Source organism: Leopardus geoffroyi, chromosome C2 (genome assembly GCF_018350155.1).
Source record: "Leopardus geoffroyi isolate Oge1 chromosome C2, O.geoffroyi_Oge1_pat1.0, whole genome shotgun sequence".
Lineage (NCBI taxonomy): Eukaryota > Metazoa > Chordata > Mammalia > Carnivora > Felidae > Leopardus > Leopardus geoffroyi.
In genome coordinates this window covers 90,299,045-90,317,574 of record NC_059333.1, presented here as the reverse complement: position 1 = coordinate 90,317,574, position 18,530 = coordinate 90,299,045, and the positions used below count along the sequence as shown (strand labels likewise).

General features: G+C 36.2%; 1 long non-coding RNA gene across 2 annotated transcripts in view; it reads right to left on the bottom strand.

Moving 5' to 3' along the window:
* Nucleotides 1-18,530, bottom strand: part of LOC123611233 — a 261,551-nt gene that overhangs the window by 6,571 nt on the left and 236,450 nt on the right. For both annotated transcript variants that reach the window (XR_006718497.1, XR_006718498.1), the window contains exon 3: nt 18,026-18,087. This is a non-coding gene — a long non-coding RNA (uncharacterized LOC123611233). The remainder of the gene's footprint in view (nt 1-18,025; nt 18,088-18,530) is intronic.

Genomic DNA, 18,530 nt, shown 5'->3' with positions numbered 1-18,530 from the left:
TTAGGTAAGACAAAACAGTACAAAATAATATATCTCTGTACTCAAGGTGTTTGCAATCAAATTGTATAAAAAGGTCACAAAAAGGAAACGTAGAGTTAAGCAATTATCAATTTGAGGTAATAAAAGAAATGTTAAACTAATTCACTATAAATTAACCAGATAATTTTTTTCTCTAGGATATTCAGTAATACTATAATGATCAGAGAAAGAATGAAAAGGCATATTTTTTAGCTGGGTCCAGAAAGAAAGAATAGATTTGGAAATGTGTAAATTCATTCCATTATTATTTTGAATTAAGCTACATAAAATTTCACTCAATAGTTTTTTAAATCTGCAACTACCTATTAGTGCTTCAAAACAAGAAAACATATTTAATAATGGTTTCTGTAATTTTGATAGTTCTGATAATGTGCTCTCACCAAAGGATGATGTTCAAAACCAGCTCAGTATATTCTTCAGCTCTGTATTCAAAACATTCTTAGTTATAGGGAAAACACCCCTTAAGAAACAGTTTTCAAGTAATAATGATGGCAGGTTGCTTAGATGAGCATCTTTGCCATGAAGACTGAGAGTTTTCTAGCGTAGGTGTATGAAATCATCCAGTTTCCAAGACCCTGGACAGGTGACACTTAAATGAATCTCTTCACTCCCACTCCCAAAACTGAAAAAAATTAGTAACACCTCAAAGAAAATTTGGTTAATGGATCTACTGTGACTGAATAGCATTTAATCACACACACAACAAAAATATTTCTTTGAAGAATTTACATTCTATTTTGTACCAAAACTTAGGTATGGAAGCAGCCTAACTGTCCTTGGATTGATGAATGGATAAATATGTAACACACACACGTGCACACACATACACACACACACACACACACACACACACACACACACTGAAATATTATTTGGCCACTAAAAGGAATGAAATCTTGCCATTGTAATGACATGGATGGAGTTAGAGAGTACAATGCTGACCAAAATAAGGCAGTCAGAGAAAGACAAATACTATATGATTTCACTCACATGTGGAATTTAAGAAACAAGACAAAGGAGCAAAGTGGGGGTGGGGGGAAGGAGAGAGCAATATAAATCAAGAAACAGACTCTTAATGACAGAGAACAAACTGATGATTACCAGTGGGGAGGTGGGTGGGGGGATGGGTGGAATAAGTGATGGGGATTAAGGAATATACTTGTGATGAGCACTGTGTGATGCATGGAATTATTGAATCACTATATTGTACGCCTGAATCTAATATAACACTGTATGTTAAGTAACTGGAATTAAAATAAAAACTTAAAAGCCAAAGAAAAAAAGGAGGAAAGAAAGACAATAGAAAAAATAAAACTAAGAGCTAGCTCTTTGAAAAAACAAAAAAATTGACAAAACTTTATCTAGACTCATCAAGAAAAATAGAGAGAGGGGTGCCTCGGTGGCTCAGTTGGTTAAGTGTCTGACTTCAGCTCAGGTCTTGATCTCATGATTCGTGAGTCAAGCCCTGCTTTAGGCTCTGTACTGACATCTCAGAACCTGGAGCCTGAGTCAGAATCTGTCTCCCTCTCTCTCTGCCCCTCCCCTGCTCACATTCTCTCTCTCTCTGTCTCTCTCTCTCTCTCTGTCTCTCTCTCTCCCTCTCAAAAATAAACGTTAATTATTTTTTTTAATGAGAAGAAAGAAAGAGAGGACTCAAGTAAAATCAGAAATGAGAGAGAAGTTACAACTGATACCACAGAAATACAAATGATCATAAGAGACTACTATGAACAATTATACACCAACAAATTGAACAATCTAGAAGAAATTGATAAATTCCCAGAAATTTACAATCTTCTAAGATCAAATCATGAAGAAATAGAAAATCTGAATAGTCCTATTATTAAAAAGGACATTAAGTCAGTAATCAAAAAACTCCCAACAAACAAAAGCCCAGGACCAGTAGGCTTCACGAATAAATTCTACCAAACATTTAAAGAAGATTTAATACCTATTCTTCCCAAACTATTCCAAAAAACTGAAGAGGAGGGAAAGCTTCCAAACTTATTCTAAGAGTCCAGCATTACCCTGGTTTTAAAACCAGACAAGGATGGTACAAAAAGAGAAAATTACAAGCTACTATTTCTGATAAACATAGATGGAAAAATCTTCAACAAAATATTAGCAAACTGAATTCAACCAAACATTAAAAGGATCATACACCATGATCAAGTGGGTTTTATTCCAGGGATGCAAGAATGGTCTAATATCCACAAATCAATCAACATGATACACCACATTAACAAAATGAAAAATTAAAATCATATAATCATTTCAATAGTACAGAAAAAGCATCTGACAAAATTCAACATCCATATAATAAAAACTCTCAATAAAGTGGGTGCGGAGGGAACATGCCTCAACATAATAAAGACCACATATGACAAACCCAATATTATACTCAAAGGTGAAAAGCTGATCAAGAGCAAGACTTTTATTCAACATAGTATTGGAAATAGTAGCCACAGCAATTAGGCAAGAAAAAGGACAAAAGGCATACAAATTAGAAAGGAAGAGGTAAAACTATTTGGATAACATACTACATATGGAAAACACTTTAAGACTCCACCAAAAACCTTTTAGAACTAGTATACAAATTCAGTTATAGCTGAAGTTATAGCATAAAAAATTAATATAAAAGTCTGTTTATTTTATTTTTATTAGAAAAATCTTCATTTGTATACATTAATAACAAACTATCAGAAAGAGAAATCAAGAAAACAATCCCAATTACAATTTCATCAAAAAGAATAAAATATCTAGAAATAACCTTAAGCCAGGATGTGAAAGAGCTACACACTAAAACCTATAAGGCACTGACAAAAGAAATTAATGATGACACAAATAAATGGAAAGATACAACATGCTCATGGATTGAAAGAATCAATATTGTTAAAATGTCCAAAAAACCCAAAGCAATCTACAGATTCAGTGCAATTCCTATCAACATTCCAATAGCATTTTTCATACAAATAGAACAAATTATACTAAAATTTGTATGGAAACACAAAATACCCCAAATAGCCAAAATAATCCTGAGAAAGAACAAAGCTATAAACATCACACTCCCTGATTTCAAACTATTGTTGATCTTTGAACAGGTAAGTGTTCTGGTCAACAGTAGGCTAACAGTAAAATTTTAAAGGGGTCAAAAGTTATACATGGAGTTTCTACTGCACAGGAGGTCAGAACCCCTAACACTCACATTGTTCATGAGTCAACTGTATACTACAAAGCCATAGCAATCAAAACAGTATGCTATTATAAAAAAATATACGTATAGATCAATGGAACAGATTAGAAAGTCCAGAAATAAAAGCCATGGTCAACTAATTTATGACAAAGGAGATGAGAATATACAATGGGGAAAGGAGAGTACCTTCAATAATTGGTGTTGGAAAAACTGCACAGTTACATACAAAAGAATGAAATTGGACCACTGTCTTACACCATATACAAAAATTAACTAAAAATAGATTTAAGACTTGAATATAACACCTGAAACCATAAAACTCCTAGAAGAAAACATTTGTGGGAAGCTCCTTGACATTGGTCTGACTGGTATTTTCTTGAATCTGTCACTAAAGGCAAGGGAAACAAAAGCAAAAATAAACATATGGGAAGTGAAGGAAACAATCAGCAAAACATAAAGTCAACCTACTGAACAGGAGCAGATATTTGCAAATTATATACCCAATAGGGCAATAAGGGGTTGCAATAGGGCAATAAGGGGTTGGTTAACATCCAAAATATATAAAGAATACATACAACTAAGCAACAACAACAACAACAACCAATCTGATTGAGAAATGGGCAGAGCACCTGAATAGGCTTTTTTCCAAAGAAGATATACAGATGGTCAACAGGCACATGAAAGGATGCTCAACATCACTAATCATCAAGGCAATCAAAACTACAATGAGGTGTTATCCTACACTTGTCAGGCTGGCTATTATCAAAATGACAAGGAACAAGTGGTGGTAATGGCGTGGAGATGTTTCTTTCACTGTGTTCCACAAAACACTGGTCTCCTGTGATGCTTCGATGCAAAATGGGTTCAGAGATCAAATATTTTTTATTCATATTTTCAAGTTTCTCTACAAGGAAGGAACTTCCCAATCAATATCAAAAGAAATTCTTCAGCTTGCAGATAGAGGAATAGGTTAGGAAGTAGCTGTCATTGAATGTTGGGCAAATGTAACCAAACATCTCAGAACTGATCATAGGCGTTTCAAAGCTAGGAAGAATTGGTGTGACTGATTCACAAGTTCTGAAGGGTATCTGTAAGGTTAGATATCAAAAGGTACTAGCTGCCTTTGAAGAGAAGCTATTTAACTTCCAGCAATATGTAATTAAATTAAGGAGGAGAATGAAAGCAAAAGTGTACTGAAATAAAAAATGCAGAACCAAATCCAAGAATTCTTTAGTGTAAGCCTGGATTATATTGTTAGTTCTACGGATGGTACAAATACAAGTTAAAATAATGAAGAACAGCATGTCATCATGATGTTATACATTAACTAGAGACCAGAAGTGTTTCAGAAGAAACTTCAGATGCTGTGTGTGAAAAAAATCTTAGCCTCAAACCAACAAAAAAATGAGGCATGCAGTGATAAATGTATGCTATAGTCATTTAGTTTTTAAAAAACTATGTGTACATTGAATGGAACAGAATTTTTGTCTTTCTGTTTTTCTTTTAAATCTCTTCTCCCAAAGCTGTTTTTAAATTGATGATGTCTTAAAATGTACTGGCCTCCTGAATACTATCATTCTCTATGTTCCTCAAGACTCCCAGCCATGCTCTGCTCAGAGGCTTAGCAGTTGCTGTAAGTAATATCCATGTGGAACACTGGAGTGTCTGACAGGCACAGGACTTGCCCCTTTTGCTCTATGGAGTGTTCCTTAACCATACTGTTTAAAAGTGCAATTCTTCACCTTTGCCTCAGCACTCCCTAGCCGTATTCCCTGCTTTACTATTTTTCATAGCACTTCACTATCTGACTGTTACCTACTTATTTGTTGACTATCTCCTCCTACTACAAATTAGGCAGATTTTTTTTTCTGCTCACTTTACTCTTGTATTTCCAATCCTTATAATAGTGTCTAATATATGCTTCTTGAGGTCAACAAATATTTGTTGAATAAATAAATAAATAAATAAATAAATAAATAAGTGAATCTTGAAGTCAATGATATCTATAAGATGAGGTAATAAAATAGATTAGTCACCTAGAAATTCACAAGGCTCATCAGCAAATTAAATTCTCTGAAGCAATGCTATTTCTAAAAAGCTATTTAGGGGCACCTGTGTGGCTCAGTTGGTCAAGCGTCTGACTTCAGTTCAGGTCATGATCTCACGGTTTGTGAGTTCGAGCCACCCAGCAGGCTCTGTGCTGACAGCTCAGAGCCTGGAGCCTGCTTCGGATTCTGTCTCCCTCTCTCTATGCCCCGCCCCCACTCACGCTCTGTCTCTCTCAAAAATGAGTAAACATTAAAAAAAATTTAAAGCTGCTTCGTTTTCATGAAACATTTTCATGTTTCATTTTCATGTTTCCCTAAGTTCATGGATAGTGGTACCTTTTTCCACATGTAACACTAAAGTATAATAGAATTAATATTCTTTATAAAAACATTTTGGGAAGGAGGAGACACTTTAAAAGCTGATCAAATTCTGTAAATCATTTTTTAGAAATATTGTACCCTTCGGTTCCTTTTACTTTTTTTCCCTTTCCCTCTTTCTCTTGTTACTTTCTTCTTTACATGCTTCTTTGCGTTTCTAATATAATAGAGTATTACTCAAAAACATAGGAGTCATAGAATCTGGCACTCAGTATACAAGATGCAAATCGTAAATAAATTTAAGCTGATTCTGAAAATATGTTAAAAAAAACTTACAATAACACTGATACACACAGAAAATTTCCATGCTAAGCATATTTTATGCTAAATCTTATAATTCAGTCAAGCTTTACCAGGAAAATAGAAACCATTTCAGGTTTTTATAATGGAGAACACTTAATGTAAGAAATTGGTTACACAGGTGGAAATGGAAAAGGCTGAGAAAGCAAACAAGAGACAGCGAGGCAGCCCAGAGCTGAGTGACACCAAGAAGTCCTTGCAACACGGTGGCTTAGGAGTCCAGAAGGAGGTAAACCCCCAGAGCCCAGTAGTCAAGAATGCTAGCAGAAGAGGGGACCACACAGAGGAGATTTAGCCAGTGGCAGATACACTGCCCAGAGAGGAGGTAGGGGAATACTCCAGGTTCTTCCTCCTTCCCACACTTTGAATTCCTCCAAGTGTGTCCCATTAGCTGAGTCTGTTGACATGGGAGCCTGGGAAATTCAGCCTGTAGGAGTCCGTCCCTCCATGACACAGAAAAGAATATGAAGAGTGGTGAGAGGCAAATAGTCCCAGCACTGGCTCAGCTTACACAGGCCATTTAGTATAACCAACACATGAGCACTTGCCTTGATTTTCTGTTATGACAGCAAGTCTAACCAAACACTAAAAACAAAAGGAAAATCACGTTAAATTCAACTCACTCCCGAAGTCATATGATTAGTCTTAATATTCAGTTATGAGTATGTCAGCATACCCTTGCAATCAAGTAGATATAAATTATCAATTGCATTAATGGAAACAATTATTGGGAAAACTGTTTTAATCACATATGACAACACAACTAATTTTCTACCACAGATATTAAATTTAATGTTCCATACCTGTTTTTTAAAAAGCTAGGATCCAATACTGTCATAATAGCTACCACCTCAATAAATTTTAGTTTCTTTCTATAACAGATTATTACTTTCAATCACTGTGGCAATACAATATATTAAATAATGTTTTTCTTTACTTTGAACTGGCTAAAAGTGCTTCACGTGGAATCCTCAAGAACCACATGTAACCCACTGCAACAGACCATGCAATAGACCATGAGCTTGTAATAGACTGGAGCAAAATTACTCAAATATAGCAATTGAAAAAATCTGCTAAGAGCAGCAAACTGAAAACCATTTTATTTAAAAACATTCTAGATGTAGATATTTTACTTAGAAAAAAGAAAATGCCCTCTCTGAAAGATAGCAAGCAGTCATCTTGAACATAGCAATAAAAGATTAAGGTGGCCTTCATGCTGTGGCTGTTGCTTTCAAAAAAATTATTATGTAGTCTATGGGTAGAACTACAAACCATCATAGCAAAGAATGGTTATAATTATTATCTAGAGTGATCACAGCTTCGTTGCATTCATGAAAGTAAAGCACATGTATTTCCAAAAGAGATTCAACATGGATTGAAATGCATGTACACTATAATAAAATTGAACCATTAGTCCAGAGTAAAGATAGGTTAATAATAAAAGGATGAAAAAGAAAACTATTTCATAAAACTCTTGCTGAAGACAATAATACTTGAGCTTCCTAGGAGCTGAAACAAAGAAGAAAATGTTGGGTTTTGTAGCTCTCAATGTCAAATAAAAGGAAATGTATATAACGCAGATGGAAAGTACTATATAGGTTCAGTCTTTCCCAGGTAAAACAGTGACAGCATCACAATGAACTCTAATGAAAAGTTGGCCTGATCTCAATCAAAGTGCTAAAAGGCTTATCCAATAAATTCAAGGGATATTGATCTGATTTCTTACTTAAAGATTCAGTGATTCTTGTCTAAGCATTAATCATCATAATCTTGGGGCGCCTGGGTGGTGCAGTCGGTTAAGCGTCTGACTTCAGCCAGGTCACGATCTCGCGGTCCGTGAGTTCGAGCCCCGCGTCGGGCTCTGGGCTGATGGCTCAGAGCCTGGAGCCTGCTTCCAATTCTGTGTCTCCCTCTCTCTCTGCCCCTCCCCCGTTCATGCTCTGTCTCTCTCTGTCTCAAAAATGAATAAAACATTAAAAAAAATTAAAAAAAAATCATCATAATCTTATCAAATTCCCATTTTAATTCATTCCCTGTGGCTTTTGTTAAATTTCTGATTGTATGCGTAGATTTTTTTTCCCAAAATTATGTTATTGCTTCTAGGAGAACAAAATGATTATTTGGGGGTCTTCAGAAAGCTGTCATGACAACGCCTTTGGTAAAAAATCTGGCTGTACATGATTAGAAACAACTTTATAATTCAAGAATTTTAAATGGATAACTTTGCATTGGAAAACAGAATTGGAATTCCCCATCATTTTGGTACCTAGTTTAATTTTGGTGGAATGAGCCTTTGTAAGACTAAACATGGAAACAGACCACTATTGCCATCTCCTGGCAAGTAAACCACATGACCACAGTTTAACTCTTTTTGAAGAGCCATATATTGTGGGAAGGCAAGAAGATTATCCCCATAAATAGGCAATAAAGTATCGAGTATTTATTGTAAGACCATCATTGGGTTTTTATTCTTTATTCCTATAAGACCTTTACAAAATCCATTAAAGTTGATAAATAGTAGCATTTGTTTTATGAGCTCTTTATGTTGAACAAAAATTCTGCTTGTTATGACTTTTTAAATTAAATGCATATGATGGATCTACCTGTGATTGAAACAAATATTAAAGCTGCTTCAAAAAGGAAACCAAGAAAATGTTTGCGATGCACTGGGGAAAAGGAGCCAGGATTGTACCACTGCATGCAGCCAAGAAAGTGACAGGTAGCTTTCTACCATATAATAAAGCTGATGGAATGGATAACAGCTCTGACAGCATTAATCCATCTTTCTGCTGTGGGGGCTTTCACAAGAGATGAATGATACTCCCCCTCCAACTAGCCCTGTCATCTCGCTGTGTTTCTCTTTAATTTCTCTCCCTTGCTATTGTTCTCTTTTATAATCAGCTGTTGCCGTTGCTTTGAACCCCCTTCTCTCCTCACATCTGGACATCAAATCATCAGCTGCATCTGAGCCTGGTTCATATACTCCCTGCCTGAGATGCCAGCTGAGCCATTTATGAGCTCAATGGCACTGAAGTCTGCAAGCTGTACTCCAGGGTGCCGTCCTGCCCTATAGATTCCAAACTCATGCTGCAGCTGAGTGAAAAAGGAGAATGAGATATGGCTTCAAGTCATTACCCTACAGATCAGAATGTTACATTCCACATGATTCTGAGGGCTTGACACCTTGTCTTCTAAAACTAATCATTTCTTCAAGGATAAACATGAGAACCAACTTTCCCAAGATGGGTACAAAGCACTGAGACAACTGACATTGTTTTTGTTTTGTTTTGTTTTGTTTTGTTTTGTTTTAAAAAAGCTCCTATCACGTCATTCTTTGAAAAATGAAAACAAATCCATTGTTGTTTTATCACATTTTTTTATAAATTTTATGCAATGTAAATTCCATTCCCTACTTACCAGCTCAAGATCACTAAGCTTTTACACTATGGTGAAAGAGGAATGGATGTTTGAGAAATCAGCTTGGATGTGAGTTCTGAAGCATGAAATCACTCCAGTTAAGTAGCTTGGTGGTCCTCTGTTAAAGTTTCACATGGCCTGCCTGTCAAGTCCCTAGCTAAGCTAATTTCCTGAAGAACTAAGCTGAGAGAACAAGAGGGGTTGATCTTCTATACCTATACTTGGATCATCTGATGAAGCCAGAGTACAGAGGGCTGATCACAGGGAACAACCTTTGAGAAATGCTTCTATTCCAATTGACCACTAGCTCAGGGAACCTTCTCTTTTAAAGTGAATCTCAGGTAAATCTATAAGAAAACCCTCACAGATTAAAAAAAAAAAGAATCTGGAAAGGAGCAAAGGAAGTCAATGTAAAGTTCAGAGTAAAAATAAGTCAAAAATCATAAAACGAGAAAATCCAGATAGGTATTTAAATAAATATATTTGAAGTAACAATAGCATTAAAAGTTCACATATATGGCGCTATGTGACAGAAATGGCTCTAGTCACTTTACATCATTCATGTACATAAAATTAATTAATTCATTCAGTCCTCACCATAATCCTCTTATCTCCAAGTAACAGGTAAGGAAACTGAGCACAGAGATTTGGAAACAAACAAGGTCAAGGAACTTAGGAAGTGTGGACTGGAGTCCAACAGGGGTGGTCTAGCTCTTTTTTTTTTTTTTTAATATTTATTTATTTTTGAGAGAGAGAGAGTGAGACAGAGCGTGAGTGGGGAAGGTCCAGAGAGAGGCAGACACAGAATCCACAGAATCGGAAGCAAGCTCGAGGCTCTGAGCTGTCATCACAGAACCCGACGCAGGGCTCGAACCACAAACTGTGAGAACGTGACCTGAGCTGAAGTTGGATGCTAACCGACTGAGCCACCCAGGCGCCCCTAGGGTGGTCTAGCTCTTAACCACTGTGTTCTCCTACCGTTCCTAAATTTATTTATATCTATGTCCATCTCTTAGCAACTGCAAAATTCTCTCTCCCCCTCCCTCCTTTTATCGTATGTTTAACTATTACAATAAATGGAGTATAAACTAATTTTCCCATTTTACAGAATGGTTATCAAAAACTGTCAAAGTCAGGGAACTGCTAAGTGACACAGCTAGAATGTAAAGCTAAATCCCACCTTCTTCCCTCCAAATCCCACTGTGTCCCAGGGTGTGATGGCTATGAAAATGCACTGCCCACCCTGCTGCTGCAGGGACATGGCTTTCTGACAGCCTCAGCTATCTGTCCTCTGGACCCACCACCATGTTTGCAGGATGGTCAGGTGCCCTGAAATAAGACTATTCTATTGTGACACATGGGTTGAAAGCCCATGACCCTGGTTGCAATTTTCTTTTTTTTTTTTAATTTTTATTATTTTTTTTTTATTTTTTATATGTAATTTATTGTCAAATTGAATTCCATACAACACCCAGTGCTCATCCCAACAGGTGCCCTCCTCAATGCCCATCACCCACTTTCCCCTCTCCCCCACCCCTCATTCACCCTCAGTTTGTTCTCTGTATTTAAGAGTCTCTTATGGTTTGCCTCCTGCTCTCTCTATTTGTAACTATTTTCTCCCCTTCCCCTCCCCTCTGGTCTTCTGTTGAGTTTCTCAGGATCCACATATGAGTGAAAACATATGGTATCTGTCTTTCTCTGCCTGACTTATTTCACTTACCTTAACACTCTCCAGTTCCATCTACATTGCTAAAAAAGGCCAGATTTCATTCTTTCTCATTTCCAAGTAGTATTCCATTGTATATATAAACCACGTATTCTTTATCCATTCATCAGTTGATGGATTTTTAGGCTTTTTCCATAATTTGGCTATTGTTGAAAGTGCTACTATAAACATTGGGGTACATGTGCCCCTACGCATCAGCACTCCTGTATCCCTTGGGTAAATTCCTAGCAGTGCTATTGCTGGGTCATAGGGTAAATCTATTTTTAATTTTTTGAGGAACCTGCACACTGTTTTCCAGAGTGGCTGCACCAGTTTGCATTCCCACTAACAGTGTAAGAGGGTTCCAATTTCTCCACATCCTCGCCAGCATCTATAGTTTCCTGTTTTGCTCATTTTAGCCACTCTGACCGGCGTGAGATGGTATCTCAGTGTGGTTTTGGTTTGTATTTCCCTGATGAGAAGTGATGTTGAGCATCGTTTCATGTGTCTGCTGGCCATCTGGATGTCTTCTTTGGAAAAATGTCTATTCATGCCTTCTTCCCATTTCTTCACTGGATTGTTTTTCGTGTGTGGAGTTTGGTGAGTTCTCTATAGATTTTGGATACTAGCTGTTTATCTGATATGTCATTGGCAACTATCTTTTCCCATTCCGTCGGTTGCCTTTTAGTTTTGTTGATTGTTTCCTTTGCAGTGCAGAAGGTTTTTACCTTGATGAGGTCCCAATAGTTAATTTTTGCTTTTAATTCCCTTACTTTTGGAGATGTGTCAAGTAAGAAATTGCTGCGGCTGAGGTCAGAGAGGTCTTTTCCTGCTTTCTCCTCTAGGGTTTTGATGGTTTCCTGTCTCATTCAGGTCCTTTATCCATTTTGAGTTTATTTTTGTGAACGGTGTAAGAAAGTGGTCTAGTTTCATTCTTCTGCATGTTGCTGTCCAGTTCTCGCAGCACCATTTGTTAAAGAGACTGTCTTTTTTTCCATTGGATATTCTTTCCTGCTTTGTTGAAGATTAGTTAGCCATACTTTTGTGGGTCCAATTCTGGAGTCTCTCTTCTATTCCATTGGTCTATGTGTCTGTTTTTGTGCCAATACCATGCTATCTTGATGATTACAGCTTTGTAGTAGAGGCTAAAGTCTGGGATTGTGATGCCTCCCGCTTTGGTTTTCTTCTTCAATATTACTTTGGCTATTCAGAGTCTTTTGTGGTTCCATACAAATTTTAGGATTGTTCTAGCTTTGAGAAGAATGCTGGTGCAATTTTGATTGGGATTGCATAGAATGTGTAGATTGCTTTGGGTAGTACTGACATTTCAACAATATTTATTCTTCCAATCCATAAGCATAGATGTTTTTCCATTTCTTTGTGTCTTCTTCAATTTCCTTCATAAGCTTTCTATAGTTTTCAGCATACAGATCTTGTACATCTTTGGTTAGGTTTATTCCTAGGTATTTTATGATTCTTGATGCAATTGTGAATGGGATCAGTTTCTTTATTTGTTTTTCTGTTGCTTCATTATTAGTGTATAAAAATGCAACTGACTTCTGTACATTAATTTTGTATCCTGCGACTTTGCTGAATTCATGTATCAGTTCTAGCAGACTTTTGGTGGAGTCTATCGGGTTTTCTATGTATAGTACCATGTCATCTGCAAAAAGTGAAAGCTTAACTTCATCTTTGCCAATTTTGATGCCTTTGGTTTCCTTTTGTTGTCTGATTGCTGATGCTAGAACTTCCAACACTATGTCAAACAACAGCGGTGAGAGTGGACATCCCTGTCGTGTTCCTGATCTCAGGGGGAAAGCTCTCAGTTTTTCCCCATTGAGGATGATATTAGCTGTGGGCTTTTCATAAATGGCTTTTATGATGTTTAAGTATTTTCCTTCTATCCCGACTTTCTTGAGGGTTTTTATTAAGAAAGGATGCTGAATTTTGTCAAATGCTTTTTCTGCATAGATTGACAGGATCATATGGTTCTTATCTTTTCTTTTATTAATGTGATGTATCACACTGATTGATTTGCAAATATTGAGCCAGCCCTGCAGCCCAGGAATGAATCCCACTTGATCATGGTGAATAATTCTTTTTATATGCTGTTAAATTCGATTTGCTAGTATCTTGTTGAGAATTTTTGCATCCATATTCATCAGGGATATTGGCCTCTAGGTCTCTTTTTTTGCTGGGTCTCTGTTTTTTTAATTTTTAAAGTTTATTTGCCTATTTTGAGAAAGAGAGAGAGAGAGAGAATAGGTAGGGGAGGGGCAGACAGAGAGGGAGACAGAGAATCCAAGGCAGGCTCCCCATTGTCAGTGCAGAGCCTGATGAGGGGCTCAAACTCCGAAACGATGAGGTCATGACCTGAGCCCAAATCAGATGCTTAACTGACTGAGCAACTCAGGCGCTCCCAGGTTGCAAATTTCATAGAATAGTCTTAGCACTTTCCTAGCCAGTATTCCTTCCGTTACAAGGGTTAGATCCACATTGTGGTCTGTTTCTGTCTTCCTACCCCCCTTTATCTTTCCTAAGCATTTTACCTAATAAATCTCTGGCATATCTAATCCCATCTTGAGCTCTGTGTCTTCCAATAATGCAAATTAACACACAGGCCAAAATCATATCTTTAGAAACTCATTTAACTAGATATACAAAAAATATATATCTATGTTTTTAGTTTATATGTAACTATTTTGTTATTTTACTTATATTGGATTCAATAAATCACAGGGAGAAAGTAAAAATGATAAAATGGAGCAAACACAAATAACAAAGCACCAGAAATAACTAAGCCCTGTCCTATTATACGTCACTAGACCTAAAACATACATGACAGAGTTTCTCTGGGATAAAAATAAACAAGAGGCCATAATACAAGGGCTCACTACCATAACAACTGTCTCAAAATGGAATTGATCAGGAGTCTCCAGGAGAACTTTGTATGTTCCTATCAATCTTTAAGTGATATCTTAAGACTTCAAAGGCTACTAAAATCCTTTCTCAGATGAAAAAAAAAAAGTTCCCTGACTTTATACATCTCAGTATCCTATAAGCTGGTTTAAATTGTAACTAGAAACATTTTTTCTCATGTATTCTCACATTTATTCTATGATTTATGATGACTCTGAGCTCTTTAGTTGTTCCTATTTATATCTCTCAAAACCTGTTCTCTTTTTGATGATCTATTCTCCTAATAGCCAAAGATCTCATCTTGAATTTCCTTTCAGAATTACATGATCTTGTAACCCTAGTGGCAATTTCAGCTCCCAACACCCAGATATTTAGCACATGGGGTAATGCCAAGGCTATAAATATGTGCTTTGTGAAGTGGTAACATTGAGCTGATGAGTCACACTGGGAGTCATGGAATGTAAGAGGCTCTTGTGAGGCTTCGACAGCCTTGATCATGACCAATATACAAAGTATTTAAAATCAATATGACATGTTTATTAATCAACACAATTATACGTGAGTAGGATTCAACTTTGACTAAACTGTCATTAAGATGTGACTACATCATTATTCCAGTTAGGAACTGGGCCCCTGTAACAATGGAATGGAATGCTCTAATACATCTGCACTCTGTTTCAATGACCTAAATGGCAATAAATCATTGGCTAAGTAATTGCAAAACCAAATTACATAGTACTGAAGAAAAATACATATACAAGGAAATAAACAAAATCTTATTTTGTTAAAAAAAATTACCCTGTCTAATTCAGACTGCTAATGAATTCATCTCATACTTGTGTAATGATACTACAGATAATGGAAAACTAATACACAATGATAAAGCATGGAAATGGTAGGATATGACCTGGGATAAGGTAGGACTCTAAAGTAAAGCACGGTATAGTGTAGAGTAGTATTTCTAGACTGTCATACATCATAACAATATGTCCAGAGAGTCCCTTAGAGAGAACTTTGCTGTTTTATAAGTTTTTAGCCAACAAGACTCAAAACTCTTTGTCAGAATCAGCAAAGACAAAGAGATTCATCCAAGATAGAGGTCAATAAGCAGTTTTCTATGTGGCCATGTTTTTACAGTGTGGACGTCTTGTCCAAAACCTACAAAGTAGATGAGAATGTTTGCTTAATAGTTCAGCGAAAATTTAATTTTATAATTAAATTTTCTACTAGAAAATCTGAAATTTAGTTCAAATACAACTTGCTTTTAAATTAGCAATGTAAAGAAGAAATATAAAAGACCTATTTACATGTAGTTTTTTAAAGTGAGGAGTTACTCAACCTGGATGCACAAATATACATGTGTATAAATGATAAAGTCACTACCTATCAAGTCTCAAGATTTCAATGGATAAAGAGTTACACACTCATTTGTACTCTTACTGCAACTCAATTAATTCAAAAGAACAAGTATTCACTGCTGACAAACTAACAAAACCTTTTCTGTAAACCTAAAGCTGCTCCAAAAAATTGTCTTTTTTTAACTGGTAAGCGGAAAAATAAGCCAATAAAAGGCAGAAACATAATGGAAGCCATCTATTTATCCATATCTTTGATAATGTAATTACCAATTTGTACAAAAACATTAAAAAATGCAACTGATTAATTAAAACTCCATCAAAATTTTCTGAAAGACTGTAAAATATCCATAACACTGTACATAAATATACATTTTTCTAGGAGAGTTCCTGTGCCTGGATTCTCATTTATCCTCAACAACAACCCTATGAGATACCCATTTTAGGGGCTGTGTATAACTGCAACATAACAGAGGTTCCCCCAGAGTTATTCAGATAGCATCTGGGGAAACAGGGATTCAAGTCCAGCTCTGTCTGAGTCAGAGTCTCACCTCTGAACTGCTGTGCTCTACCACTGTCCCAAACCACTAAATGCTTAAGTAAATCTCAAAGAGATTCCATCTATGTTGCTTCATTCCCTAAATGGAGTTAAATACGGCAGGGAAGACTTACCCTTCTAACAGTAAGGCTGTGTTGCAATGTGCAAGGCGACTTCTAAAGAGGATGCAGGAAAACTCCACATGTTAACCTCGGTTGTCTAATGCTTAGAAACTTACATCATTCTAGGCGACTCAAATAGATAATTGAAAATTATTTCTAGTGTGTCCCACTGCTGATTAGAATCTGAACAGTGTGTAATTATCACGGTCATCCTCCCCCTCCACACACTTCCCACCCCTTTTCAAGAAAAGCATTCTATTTTCTCTTTATAGCAATCTGAGCCTTTCTCTTTTTCCTAACGTTCTTAAAAATAATGGACACTGATCTACTATATTTTTTTAATTCCTTAGAAGTTCTATAAGTATCCTTACTCTGAGCCTTATCTGAATGCATACAGCTTTTGAAACTATATATCAACTACATTGTCAACTTCTCTAGTTTGCTTCTACCCTCTTGTCATGAACGAAGTTCCTCTGCATGATTACAGTTGAACTTTTTTAAAAAGACAGGGATTTCACAAAAGCATAAAAAGCTCCACTGCTTCAGGTGTTTTTCCCTTTGGGTCCCACCTACTGGTGACCTATATGTTGTGTGTGTGTACAAGTTTTTAAATAAAATTCTGTGTCTTTATCATGCTGATATTATTTTTTTTCTATTGACTACTAAGAACTGCCATCTTAAAGTTATCCCCATCAGGGCTATCCTTGAACTTCTTTCTTATTTATGGAAATCAAAGTAAGGACATCTGCTTTATTAATATTTCTTATTTTGCATAGATATTCTTCTCCTAACAACCTCTTAGGTGTGGTCCAGAAGTAATGTCAGTCACCAGGAGGAGCTTGGAGAGAGAAGAGTTCCTACAGAGAAAACCTTAAGGGTAGAATTTCAAGAGTTTATGGGCTAAATTTAAAAACATGTCATGCCTCCAGCTGTCCTTAATATTTCTGTCGGGCTTGTGGTTGTGGGTTTGTGTGATGACAATGCCAAAACTTCTTTTTTTTCCTCCTCAATGTCATACTTCATTGTTATTTCCTATACAAGTAGTTCTCAAATAAGAGATGTGGAGGGTGAAGGTGCGTAAATGTATTATGTTTCTAATAATAACATTATCATTATTGAATCATCACCTGTAAATGTGCATCAATCTTTTTCAGATTACATACCATATGCTAAGATTGTGGGTTGTCATTTGTTTCTCCCACTGGGGTGGAATCTTTAGCAGACCAGTTGTGTGACTTTCTCTCTCCACCCCCACTGGTGTTTGCTTGTTTGTTAATGTCCTTTTCTGGCTCAAAATACAATGTTTGCGTCAAGACTGGTGCTTACTGCACTTAGTTTTAGGGAAGGAAGTTCAAGCTTTGAATGAATTTCAACACTTTCAGTGGGTCCCTATTGACCAAAAAGAAACTCCAAACTCCTTACCATGACATGCAAAACCTCTGAGGCTCTTGATGGTTTTTAGCTTTATAGTCTCACTCACTTGGTCATTACACCAGGGCTATAGAACCACACACAAACAACTCAGCTGCTCAAGAATACTTATTAGTTCCTTTCACTTCACATCTTTTGTTTATGCCAAAAATGCCTTCTTTGATCTTTCTACTTGATTAATACCTAATCCACTTGTCCTTCCCAACTTATATTATAAATTACCTCCCTTCTGAGGGTTCCCTGACACATTCCCAAAGTAATATTTGCTACCAATCTTGCGATGCTATGCATTTTGAATTTATTATCACATTTAGCTTTTATCACATTATATTGTTACTGCTTGTACATTTCTCTCTCTTTCCTCTCACTTGCACATGCTCTTTTCCAAACACATATCCTTGGCTGTAGTGCCACCAAGGTAAATATTGTCTCGTACTCTGTTCTGCTATCTCTTTGCTTTGCACAATGCCTAAAAATGGTTTGAAAGAAAGAAAGAAAGAAAGAAAGAAAGAAAGAAAGAAAGAAAGAAAAACGCTGTTGAATAAAATTATAGAACAATCATTTTCAAGTTAGAACTTACTCTGCCCCGTACAACTGTATATAATTTGGGGAAATCACCTCTCTGAACTTCAGTTTCCTCACCTGTAAAAAGAGAAAAGCACTTTATTTCATATGATTGCTGTGAATATCTAATTAAGTGTTTTGTATGGAACACATGGAGTCCTTTAAAATTTATGTGAACTCTTCATATTATTAGGATAGAGCCTAATAAAAAGATGCTGTATTTTATGTCGTCTTTCAAATACTAGAGTCAATGAAAATAAAGGAGTCAGGTTAGTCTTAATAACTAAGTTATATAGGACAATCAAATTTTCTCCCAATAGACTTTTTACTTTAGAAAGAGCAGCAAAAAGAAAAATTCTTAAATATATTTAAAAAGTCAAATTATTTCAATACACAATTGTATTTTTTCCCAAATACTGCAATGAAAAACATACTAAGTGTTATGGTTATACTTTATCAGAAGAATTTGTTTATTCTCATCAACTTTAAAATCTGACTACACTAATTTCATTAGCATTTTA